Source organism: Microchirus variegatus (genome assembly GCF_963457635.1).
Source record: "Microchirus variegatus genome assembly, chromosome: 4".
In the NCBI taxonomy this organism is placed as follows: domain Eukaryota; kingdom Metazoa; phylum Chordata; class Actinopteri; order Pleuronectiformes; family Soleidae; genus Microchirus; species Microchirus variegatus.
Window position 1 is genome coordinate 37,107,900 of NC_139805.1, and position 12,050 is coordinate 37,119,949.

General features: G+C 42.1%; 1 protein-coding gene across 6 annotated transcripts in view; it reads right to left on the reverse strand.

The window, feature by feature from the left end:
* palld (palladin, cytoskeletal associated protein) overlaps positions 1-12,050 on the reverse strand; it is a 105,624-nt gene that overhangs the window by 39,518 nt on the left and 54,056 nt on the right. The window contains exon 1 of one of the 6 annotated variants that reach the window (XM_083888594.1): positions 574-611. The exons of the other annotated variants lie outside the window; for them this stretch is intronic. The gene's annotated coding sequence lies outside the window, so the exon portion shown is untranslated. Of the gene's footprint in view, positions 1-573; positions 612-12,050 lie in introns of those variants that run through there. 6 annotated transcript variants of the gene reach the window in all.

The window sequence follows — 12,050 nt, forward strand, 5'->3', positions numbered from 1 at the left end:
AGAAGGAATGTTGAAGACATTCTTCCCCGGACTGGAGAGGGAAAGACATCGCCATCAAATGGGATTAGCAGCAGGAGCAGAGACGGAGGAGGAGGAGGAGGAGGAGGAGGAGGAGGAGGAGGTGGAGGAGCAGAGAAACAGACGCTATTGTGGAAACTAATCCATCAGACTGCAGCGAGCAAACAAAAACCTGGCCACATCAGAATAAACTGCAAAGAAAAAGTCTCATTTCTTCTTCTTCTTCTTGTGTCTCACTCCCTTCCTGGAGCCTCCAGTAAATGAATGGGTATCAGAGTCACAGCGAAACCACACAAACACACACACACACCCATTCTGACGACCTGTGATTTAAACATTAACTTCACAACCAGGGAAACAACCGTACACACACACACACACGTATACATATATATATATATATATATACACATTCTTTATAATTCAGTCCAAACACAAGCTTCAGCTTCAGAGTCAAACGTTCACTGTGGTTAAAAACAAAAATAAAGACTCTTCAAAGTGACGGTTTTGAAAAAGTGACTTTGATTCTTTGACAGAAGAAGAAGAGAGTTTTACCTTCAGAGTTCTCAGTCTCTCAGTGGTGTCAGTTATTTCCCTGCAGGACGACGAGTGTGTGTGAACTGCTCTGTCAGGTATGAGCAGCATTTATACACACACACACTCTGTCTCTGTGTGTGTGTGTGTGTGTGCATGAGTCACTCCGTCTGCCCCTCCTCCTTCAAAATAAAGCCACACTCAGAGCAGCTCCTTTCAGAATAAGAGCTCAGTGCTGCACTGTACGTCGACACGTAAGTTTCTCTTCACACGTCACAGACAGAGTTGGTGCTTTTTCACTCCAGCACGTTTGTTTGTTTGTTTGTTTGTTTGTTTGTTTGTTTGTTTGTCCATCAGTGACAGAACCTGCTGTTTTTATTTAGTTCAGCTGAACCGACACTAAAGTGTGACGTCAACAGACTGAAGGTCTGTGATTGGTCAGAGAGAGTCGTCACTGAACTGTAGATTAGAGTTAAAAAGACTGAAAAATACAACTTAGAATTCCAAAATCTACTTAAAGTTCCAAAACCTACTTAAAGTTCCAAATCTACTTAAAGTTCCAAAATCTACTTAAAGTTCCAAATTCTACTTAAAGTTCCAAAATCTACTTAAAATTCCAAAATCTACTTAAAGTTCCAAAATGTACTTAAAGTTCCAAATTCTACTTAAAGTTTCTTAAAGTTCCAAAATATACTTAAAGTTCCAAATTCTACTTATAGTTCCAAAATGTACTTAGTTTCAAAATCTACTTATAATTCCAAATTCTACTTAAAGTTTCAAAATCTACTTATAATTCCAAATTCTACTTAAAGTTTCAAAATCTACTAATAATTCCAAATTCTACTTAAAGTTCCAAAATCTACTTATAATTCCAAATTCTACTTAAAGTTTAAAATCTACTTATAATTCCAAATTCTACTTAAAGTTCCAAAATGTACTTATAATTCCAAATTCTACTTAAAATTCCAAAATCTACTTAAAGTTCCAAAATCTACTTATAATTCCAAATTCTACTTAAAGTTTCAAAATCTACTTATTATTTTAAAGGTAAATGTATCATATTATATCACAAAATGAGCAATAGATGACGTCGTTTCATGCCAAATGAACAGCAGGGGGCAGTAAAAACAATTCACAGGGTTTTTCTGCGAGCACAGAAATGAAAAAAGACACGAGCGATTTAAGTCTTCTCAAGAGAGAGAGAGAGAAAGAACAACACCCATATCTCATGACTGTCTCTCGTCCCTGTTGTTATGGTGAATGGATTCATGGTCAGTTTAAGGTGACAGAGTGAGGAAACACCAGCCTCCATTCACACGTTCACAGGAACACAGTGGTTTCATGTAGCACCAAGTGAATGAATAACTGTCATCACGTTTATCCACAACTGACTCCATTGTTGTTCTTTTGTGTCCGTTTTACAAACCAGCTCCTGGAATATTAACACTTTAATCCACGGGATTATCCAGAACTTTAGCCGCTTAAAGCTGAAGTTACCTTCTTACATTTGTTCACTAGAAATGTGGGAATAACGCCGTTCCAATATTCAACGGTATTTTTAGTCAAATGTTCCAAAGTCTGTAGATTAACGTTAAAAATACGACTTAGAATTCCAAAATCCACTTCTGATTCCAAAATCTACTTATAATTCCAAAATCTACTTAAAGTTACAAAATACACTTATAATTCCAAAATCTACTTAAAGTTTCAAAATCTACTTAAAATTCCAAAATGTACTTAAAGTTCCAAATTCTACTTATAATTCCAAAATCTATTTATAATCCCAAATTCTACTTAAAATTCCAAATTCTACTTAAAGCTCCAAATTCTACTTATAATTCCAAATTCTGCTTATAATTCCAAATTCTACTTAAAGCTCCAAAATCTACTTATAATTCCAAATTCTACTTATAATTCCAAATTCTGCTTATAATTCCAAATTCTACTTAAAGCTCCAAATTCTGCTTATAATTCCAAAATCTACTTATAATTCCAAATTCTACTTAAAGCTCCAAAATCTACTTATAATACCAAATTCTACTTATAATTCCAAATTCTACTTAAAGCTCCAAAATATACTTATAATTCCAAATTCTGCTTATAATTACAAATTATAATTATAATTCCAAATTCTACTTATATTTCCAAATTCTACTTATATTTCCAAATTCTACTTATAATTCCAAAATATACTTATAATTCCAAATTCTACTTTTAATTCCAAATTCTGCTTATAATTACAAATTATACTTATAATTCCAAAAATCTACTTATAATTCCAAATTCTACTTAAAGCTCCAAAATATACTTATAATTCCAAATTCTACTTTTAATTCCAAATTCTGCTTATAATTCCAAATTATAATTATAATTCCAAAATCTACTTATAATTCCAAATTCTACTTATATTTCCAAATACATATAATTCCAAAATCTACTTATAATTCCAAATTCTACTTATAATTCCAAATTCTGCTTATAATTCCAAATTCTACTTATAATTCCAAAATCTACTTATAATTCCAAATTCTGCTTATAATTCCAAATTCTACTTATAATTCCAAATTCTGCTTATAATTCTAAGTAGACGAAGTAGAATTCACTAAAATTTCAATATATTCTCTTAGAGTTGTGCCCATTATAAAGAGGCGGAGATTACATACTACAGCTTTAAGCACATGAGACCAGGTTGTTGTGACACCTGTGGGACCAAAGGCGCTGATAAGATTAAAATTTGTTAAAGTCTGACATTTGTACAGTTCTGATGATTTTATAAGATAACGGGCTGAACGCGATGATTATTGTGACGTCATCGGTGGGTCAAAGTTCACACAGATGAAAACACGACCTCAACCACAGCCTGAGGTTAAAAATAACGTCAAGACTCTTAAAGAAAACACGCGCTTCTGTTTTCATTCACTAAAATACCTTCGCAAGTATTTCCCCCCTTCATTTTTGTGGCGTGAAGTAAAATTCTTCTATTTTTGGAGCGAAGATCTATTTTAAGAGTTCAGAGCGTTCTGCAGGCTGCTGCTGTGTGTGTGTGTGTGTGTGTGTGTGTGTGTGTGTGTGTGTGTGTGTGTGTGTGTGTGTGTGTAACTGCAAGGGTCAAAGGTCAGGGAGAGGAGGGGGGGGGGGGTCCTCCTCTTGTCTGTAACAGTGCGAGTCATTCTCCGTACGCTGAGTCACAGACACCGAGGCGAGTCAGAGGGAGTTAGTGATGACAGGGCTGTCGTGAGAGTGTGTGTGAGCGTGTGTGTGTGTGTGTGTGTGTGTGTGGGGGTGTGTGTGTGTGTGTGTGTGTGTGTGTGTGTGTGTGTCTAGACGTAATTATCCTCACGAAAGAGACAGTTTTTTTGAAGTGTAGTTGTCTGGTCAAGTCTACGATAGCTTTAAGAACACGTTCATGTCTTTATCTTCACTGTTAGACGGACTTACTGAAGTTTGTAAACCACTTACTCTCCCACACCAAAGCCCCATAGAAAAAATCTGTGATTTTAGCTCACAGGGACACAGGAGCTGCTGGTCCTCTGCTGCCTCGTGTGGTCACTTTGTGTCACTGAGGTCAATCTGAACGAAGGATTTCAAAAGCCGAATTGACAAAATCAGACACTGTAAGTTAGTGATGGAGGCAGCAGTGGATCAACAACTCCTGTGAACTCCTGTGTCTCTGTGATGTTAAAATCACTGGTTTACTCTATGGGCTTTGGTGTGGGAGAGTGAGTGATTTACAAACGTCAGTTTCCTGTTGTTAAAGTCTGTCTAACAGTGAAATAAAGACATGAACGTGTTCTTAAAGACGTCGTAGACTTAAACTGACGTAGATTTTATGAGACAAATCTTTTGTTAAGCGGCTAAAATCAGTTTTTCTTCACTCAAAATGAGCCACACCAAACCCCATAGAGAAAATCAGTGATTTTAGCCCATAGGGAAACAGGGGCTGCTGGTCTACTGCTGCCTCGTGTGGTCACTTTGTGTCACTAAATAAATATAACTTAAGATTTTCAAATGCCGAAGTGTTAAAATAAGACATTTGAAGTCAGTGATGGAGGCAGCAGTGGATCAACAACTCCTGTGAACTCCTGTGTCTCTGTGATGTTAAAATCACTGATTTTCTCTATGGACTTTGGTGCAGGGAGAGTGAGAGACTTACAAAGTAACACAAACTCCAGTTTCCTGTTGGGGAAAGTTTGCGTCTTTAGTAAAGTGGCTAAAAATGTTTGTGTTTTTGCCCCGTGTGTGTGTGTGTGTGTGTGTCCAAAAGCGAGATACAATACCACACACACACACACACACACACACTTAAACACACACACACACGCTCACACCAACGACTGGGGTTAGAGATATAATCAGACGTTGATTGAGCTCATCCGGAAACAATGTGATTCTCTGAATCTGTGTGTGTGTGTGAGTTTAAGTGTGTGTGTGTGTGTGTGTATGTGTGTGTGTGTGTGTTCCTCAGTGTTTAACATACCAGGCTGAAACACAGTCTGCTCTGTGTGTGAGGATCACTGAGGCCCTGCTAGTTTCCATGCAGTCAACTCCACAACCCAACGTCTCTGCTCCCCTCAAACCATCGTTTTTCTCTCTCCCTTCTTTTCTTTCACCCCTCCCTTCTCCCTCTCCCTCTCTGTGTGTGTGTGTGTTATGAAGGTCAGCTCCGACAACTCTCTTCCTTATTTGGAGACTTTCTCCATTCCACTCAGGTCACCGTGAACCCGAGCAGCCAATCTGTTGCTGGTTACTGCCGAGCGTCGGCCAATCCCGTGTCTGCCATGTCCTTTTAAGGACGTCCCATCTCTGACTCTGGAGGCTTGAAGTGAAATGATCTGCTTTCCTGCTCTCGCTCTCTCTCGCGCTCTCTCTCTCTACACTGACACACTTCATCCATTTCACTGATAATCTCCGAGCGTTTACCCGTGAAGCCGCTTCCCGTTTCTTTAACGAATGAAAACGTCTGGGTTAAATCTGCGCGTGGACGCGTTTCCTGTGCGCTCTCCATAAAACCTGCCCAGCAACAACACCTCCACAAGAAAGTGACTGTTGATAAGTTCATTAGAGAGTTCGCCACTTGCACCTTGTAAACACACACACACACACGTACATGTCTTTACCATATTGTGGGGACCACGTTCGGGACCGGGCATAATGTCCCGACAAGGTAAAATGTCCCCACGAAAAAGGTGTTTTGCCAGGAGGTGGTCCACACAAGCATAGAAAGACAAGATCATACACACACACACACACACACACACACACACAGACAGACAGACACATGCACACACACACACACACACGTACATGTCTTTACCACATTGTGGGGACCACGTTCGGGACAGGGCATAATGTCCCAACAAGGGAAAATGTCCCCACGAAAAAGGTGTTTTGCCAAGAGGTGGTCCACACAAGCATACAAAGACAAACTCCCTCACACACACACACAGACGCATGCACACACACACATCTATATGTCTTTACCACATTGTGGGGACCACGTTCGGGACAGGGCATAATGTCCCAACAAGGAAAAATGTCCCCACAAAAAGGTGTTTTGCCAGGGGTTGGTCCACACAAGCTCACAAAGACAAGATCGCACACACACACACACACAGACATGTACATGTCTTTACCATATTACGGGGACCGCGTTCGGAACCGGGCATAATGTCCCCACAAGGAAAAATGTCCCCACGAAAAAGGTGTTTTGCCAGGGGTTGGTCCACACAAGCATACACAGACAAGCTCAAACACAGACACATGCACACACATACATGTACATGTCTTTACCATATTGTGGGGACCACTTCCGGACAGGGCATAATGTCCCGACAAGGTAAAATGTCCCCACGAAAAAGGTGTTTTGCCAGGAGGTGGTCCACACAAGCATAGAAAGACAAGATCATACACACACACACACACAGACACATGCACACACACACACGTACATGTCTTTACCACATTGTGGGGACCACGTTCGGGACCAGGAATAATGTCCCAACAAGGAAAAATGTCCCCACGAAAAAGGTGTTTTGCCAGGGGTTGGTCCACACAAGCATAGAAAGACAAGATCATACACACACACACAGACACATGCACACACACACACATGTACATGTCTTTACCACGTTGTGGGGACCACGTTCGGGACCGGGCATAATGTCCCGACAAGGAAAAATGTCCCCACGGAGAAGGTGATTTTACCACGAGGTGGTCCAGACAAGCATACACAGACAAGCTCAATCACACACACACACACACACACACACACACACACACACACACACACACACACACACACATACATGTACATGTCTTTAACATATTGTGGGGGACCACGTTCGGGACCGGGCATAATGTCCCCACAAGGAAAAATGTCCCCAGAAAAAGGTGCCAGGGGTTGGTCCACAGAAGCATACACAGACAAACTCTCTCTCTCTCACACACACACACACACACACACACACACTGCTGAGAGGAAGCTCTGAGTCACGGCACAGAAATGTGACACAGATCCAGGCAGCATTTAGTCTACACTGCAAAGAAATAGAGGATAAATACAGGAATGAAGGCTAAAAGAGTCGGACAATAAAGTCTTTATTGACTGTTGATCGCATTCTAATGAACTATTCTGATAATCTGGTGAAGTGGTTTGTGCGTTTCTGTGATTTTGCAGCTTCTTAAATGAGAATATTTTCTGGTTTCTTTGCTCCATATAACGATCATCATGTCCAGGTGTGACAAACACTGACCAGTACGTTCACTCGATCCATGATAGAGAAAACGTTGGTTGGTTGCAGCCCTGCAAAGCTCACACATGGAGAGATTGTTTGTATTTAGCCACCTGGAGCTCAAACACAACAATCAGCTGTTTCTATAAATATCTATAAATATCCTCATGACTTCACCTTCAATAAAACTGCCTGTTTTCCCTGTGTAAACACAGGCAGTGGTTGACTGTGTGTGTGTGTGTGTGTGAGGCAGTTGGCCCGGAGCTGTGTTGCCTTCAATGTGTTCGCCGTCGCCCCTGACGACAACCTCACTGGGGTTAAAGAGGTTTGGAGCTGCAGCAGAAATCACTTCATCTCAGTCATTGATGTCAGTGGACGTGGACGACGCGGAGGCAGAAGGTCGAGCTGCGTGAACCAGACCGCGCCTTCATCCTGGTCCTCCTCATCATCACTGTGGCGTGCACCGTAAAAGTGCAGCGCTGAGAAAAGGCGACGTCTCGCTCTCTGAATGCAAGAAACGTCTGTCTTCTTGCTACGTTGTTTTTATGCTACTGCTTGAATTAATGCCATGAAAATGTTACACTGACCGTCTTCAGAACTATCCCGACACAACTCTCTACTCTGTCCTCTCTCCAACCATTTTTTCACTTTCACCGCAACCGGCCCAGGCAGATGCTGCACAAGTCCTGAGCTGCACAAGTCCTGAGCCACCTGACCGGCCAGCAAGTGGCTCCAGTCTGGCCCGCTGAGCCCCCGGGCCGGACTGGGTCGGTACTACCGAGTATTTGCATAAAATCCATTCCGTTACCGGCAGTTAGCTCCGGTGTGGCTAACAACAGCCGCATTGTTGTCCGGTCCAACATAGTTATATGAACTGCGTGTCTTCGGCGTCATTCATTTCCGTGCCCGGAAAAGAATGACGCCGCTAAGCGGAGCATTAGATGGGCACACGGACGCTTTTTCAGTGAAGTACAAGGCCCTGGGGCCCTCAGGTTTGCGTTTCGACTGACAACAGTGCGTTTACTTGGTAGACGGGTAACTTGGCGTGACGCCATACCGGTGCAACGACATTGAACAACGATATTGAACGCAACACAACAGGCAACAATTGAGTACATCTAGACGCTCTTTTATTCCTCGGTTTGTCTCAACAAGACGTCAAACTTTGTATGAGAACAGACCGCGGGCGTTGAAGAAACACCGGTCGCAAGGGAATGACAATTTTCCGTGGCCAAATAAGTTGACTGTCGTGGGTGGAACTAGACCATACCATACCGTTTTACTCTGGTACCCCAGGGGAAGGGTGCCAAAGAATGGAATGGTTCATGGGTAGAGTTGTACCCCAACTGTTCCATTCTTTGGCACGATTCCCTTCGGTTGCCAGAGTAGAGTAGTACGGTATGGTTCACCAAGGGAAGGGTGCCAAAGAATGGAACGGTCCAGTACCCCAACTGTTCCACTCTTTGGCACCATTCCCTTGGGGTGCCAGAGTAGAGTGGTACAGTATGGTTCCCCAAGGGAAGGGTGCAAAGAATAGAAAGTTTCAGGGGTAGAGTTGTACCCCAACTGTTCCATTCTTTGGCACCCTTTCATTGGGATGCCCGAGTAGAGTGGTACGGTATGTTTCACCAAGTGAAGAGTGCCAAAGAGTGGAACGATTCAGTACCCCAACGGTTCCACTCTTTGTCACCCTTCCCTTGGGGTGTTAGAGTAGAGTGGTACGGTATGGTTCACCAAGGGAAGGGTGCCAAAGAATGGAATGATTCAGTACCCCAACTGTTCCACTCTTTGGTGTTAGAGTAGAGTGGTACGGTATGGTTTACCGAGGGAAGGGTGCCAAAGAATGGAACGGCTGGGGCTGCTTATTTTAGTACTCACAAAAAAATATGTACCATACCAAACTGAACCATTCAGGCTTCATTGTACTGGCATTTCTCTTTCTCAGCCCACCCTCGCACAGTATTGTAACGTTTCTGTCCTACTACGTTAAAGGGATAGTTCGGAATTTTGAACATAAGACCTATTTTCCAACTCAGCCGGTGTGATGGAGACGTCTGGAGACGTTTTGAAGAAATTTCATTCAGTTCTTCTAGTTGCCGAGTTCGCTGATGCTATGGCTAGCGCAAGTCAATTATACATGTTAGCATGGCATTAGAAACACTCATACCGACTCCACAGTGCACCCGAGGCAAATCGATTGTAACGGCGGACTATCGATGTACATATGTGTACGGGAAATGTGTCTTATGTCCAAAATTCCGAACTATCACTTTAAGATCCTTGATATAATACACTGTATGTTGTGATTTGGCTCTATACGACTAAAATATGATCTGATTTACACAAGTAGTAGAAGTTGGTGTGTTTAAATTGTGGCTTCATTGTGTGTTTTTACAGCAAATCCAAACATGCGTCGCTAAAACACGAACTCAGAGCAGCTGTGTGTCTGCTTTATATCATGTGCAGTCTTAGCATGTGCAGTCAAAATGTGATTGAACAATAATAACAAAAAAGAGCACAGAGACATGAGTGAAAGTTGAGCTGGGGCACGAAAGCAGACGTCGCTGAAACAGAATCCGTGCGACGGAATAATTTCAACTGTCAGAGTTGATTCCCGCTCTAATGAAAGAGAGATTAAGTCGTGGAACGGGGATAATTGTTGCCTCGGCTAATTGTGCTTGGGGTGTGTGACGCCCACCCAGACATTATCCTCACCTATAATGTCAGGCTTCGCCTCTATTATCAAGGTCCATATCCACGTGTTCCTGACTGTCTGTCTGCTCCTTTGTCTTAACAGACTCAGTTTCCTCTCTCAATCTCAGGGAAGTTGAGTCGTGGGGCCAATTCCAATTCCTATCTTAACCCTCAATCTTAACCCTCAAGCTCAACCCTTAGGCCCCGTCCCAATACCTCCCCTAACCCTACATTTTGCGCGTTCACGTGTATGGTGGAGCAAGGGGAAATATGATTTTCCCCTTATAATCAACCCTCAAAACGTAGTGAGCTCTGGTGCAGGCTTAAAAAGAAGTGGAAGATGAAATGACCCATGATGCTTTGCGGATTCAGCGATCCGGCCGATATTTTTCAACAAAGATGGCGCCCACATTTAGCGAGGAACATTTTCATTGTAATATATTTTCGCAAATAAGCGCGTTACGATGTCGAATAGTGTTGGAAAATGTTGGTTTGACACACATCCAAAGGACCGTTGAGCTTAGAACACTGATGTCAGAAAATAAGTGACGATTTATGAGAGCAGCTAGCTAACTATCTAGCTAGCGGCTACCCACCGAGCGGCACAGAGAGAGCACGCCCGCCACGCAGAGCTGAATGATTGGGCAAACGCTCTCGAAGCACCCGGCAAACAGCCGCTAGCCAACTCTGCTACATCTGTGTGGTTTTGTCAGTGTGTGGATGTGTGTACCAGCGTTCACTTGAACACGAATACCCTGGACTTGTAAGATTACAATCACATTCGTGATACAGCGTTTATGAGGACGGAGAAAAACAAACAGCTGTTCCGCCGGCATTTTTTCTGAATGAAAATAGTAGCACGCTCCACCGGTAGAATTGTAAACATGTGACGTAGGTCAGCACGTACCACTTCCCTCAATGAGGGGAATTTACGGTTGAGGGCGCTCAAAACCAAAGGGGGAAATTTTAAGGGGGAGGGACTGGGACGGAGCCTTATTCTTAACTGGCCCTCAAAACCAAGTGTTGAGGGTTATTTTGTCACTTAGAAATGGGACACCCCTTAAATGCAGATACGTCTTCAGACTGTAGGGGGCAGAATAACGCGATAAGCTGCGTCCAGTCTGTCAACTCCAAAAAAGAAGAAGAAGAAGAACACATTTACGTCACGATTATTTATTACGATCCGTTTGTCGGTCAAGTTATTAGGTTGTCAGTTAGTTATAAGATGATACTCATACAAATATTCAGCTGACAGTTACCACACACCACGACTTATTGAAAAGTAAACCACACCGGCCGACTATTGACAAAAGATGGTAAAATAAAAATAAATGTTACGCAACAATGACATCAGTAATCCTTAATCTGGGCCTAAACTAAGATCATTTTTATATCTCTATTAACAAAGAAAATACTTCATTTGTAGCGTACTCGTTTTGCTGCTTTCGGCGCCATCTTTGTTTTGTCAAAACACGCAATGCATTCTGGGTAGCCCTGGCTCCCAAGGGTGGTCTCGGGAAATCTCAATATTGAGGGCGATACAGCCCTTAAACTCGGCCCTCAACTTAATTTTTCTGAGAATTGGGAATTTTTGAGATTGAGGGTTAAGCAAGGAATTGGAATTCACCCTTAAAGTTGAAATGTTTTTGCCTCAGTGTTTCTCTGACTTAGCATCGCAAGGAAAAAAATGATACTTCAAAAAATAGCTGTACCAAACTGTTCCATCTTTGCAATATGCCGACATCTGGCGTATTATTCAGTTAGTGTCATCATCATTTATCCACAGCTGCTCTAAATAAACAGCGTTGGTTATTATCACAATCGTTTTTTCACGTTTCTGTGATGGTTACTATTACTTATTTTGTGATGAAGATGCTAAATTATAGTTATTTACTCGCATTCCTGAACAGAAAAAGGAGTTTTAATTCATTTGCCAAATATATAAAAAAAACAATAACATTTTTAGTGTTAAACAAGTATTTGAATGCGTGGTCTAATACATTTGTTAATCACCGAACCTGTGATTCGGGGTCTGCAGAATCCAGATCCAGTTCCATGGCCATTATTATAATT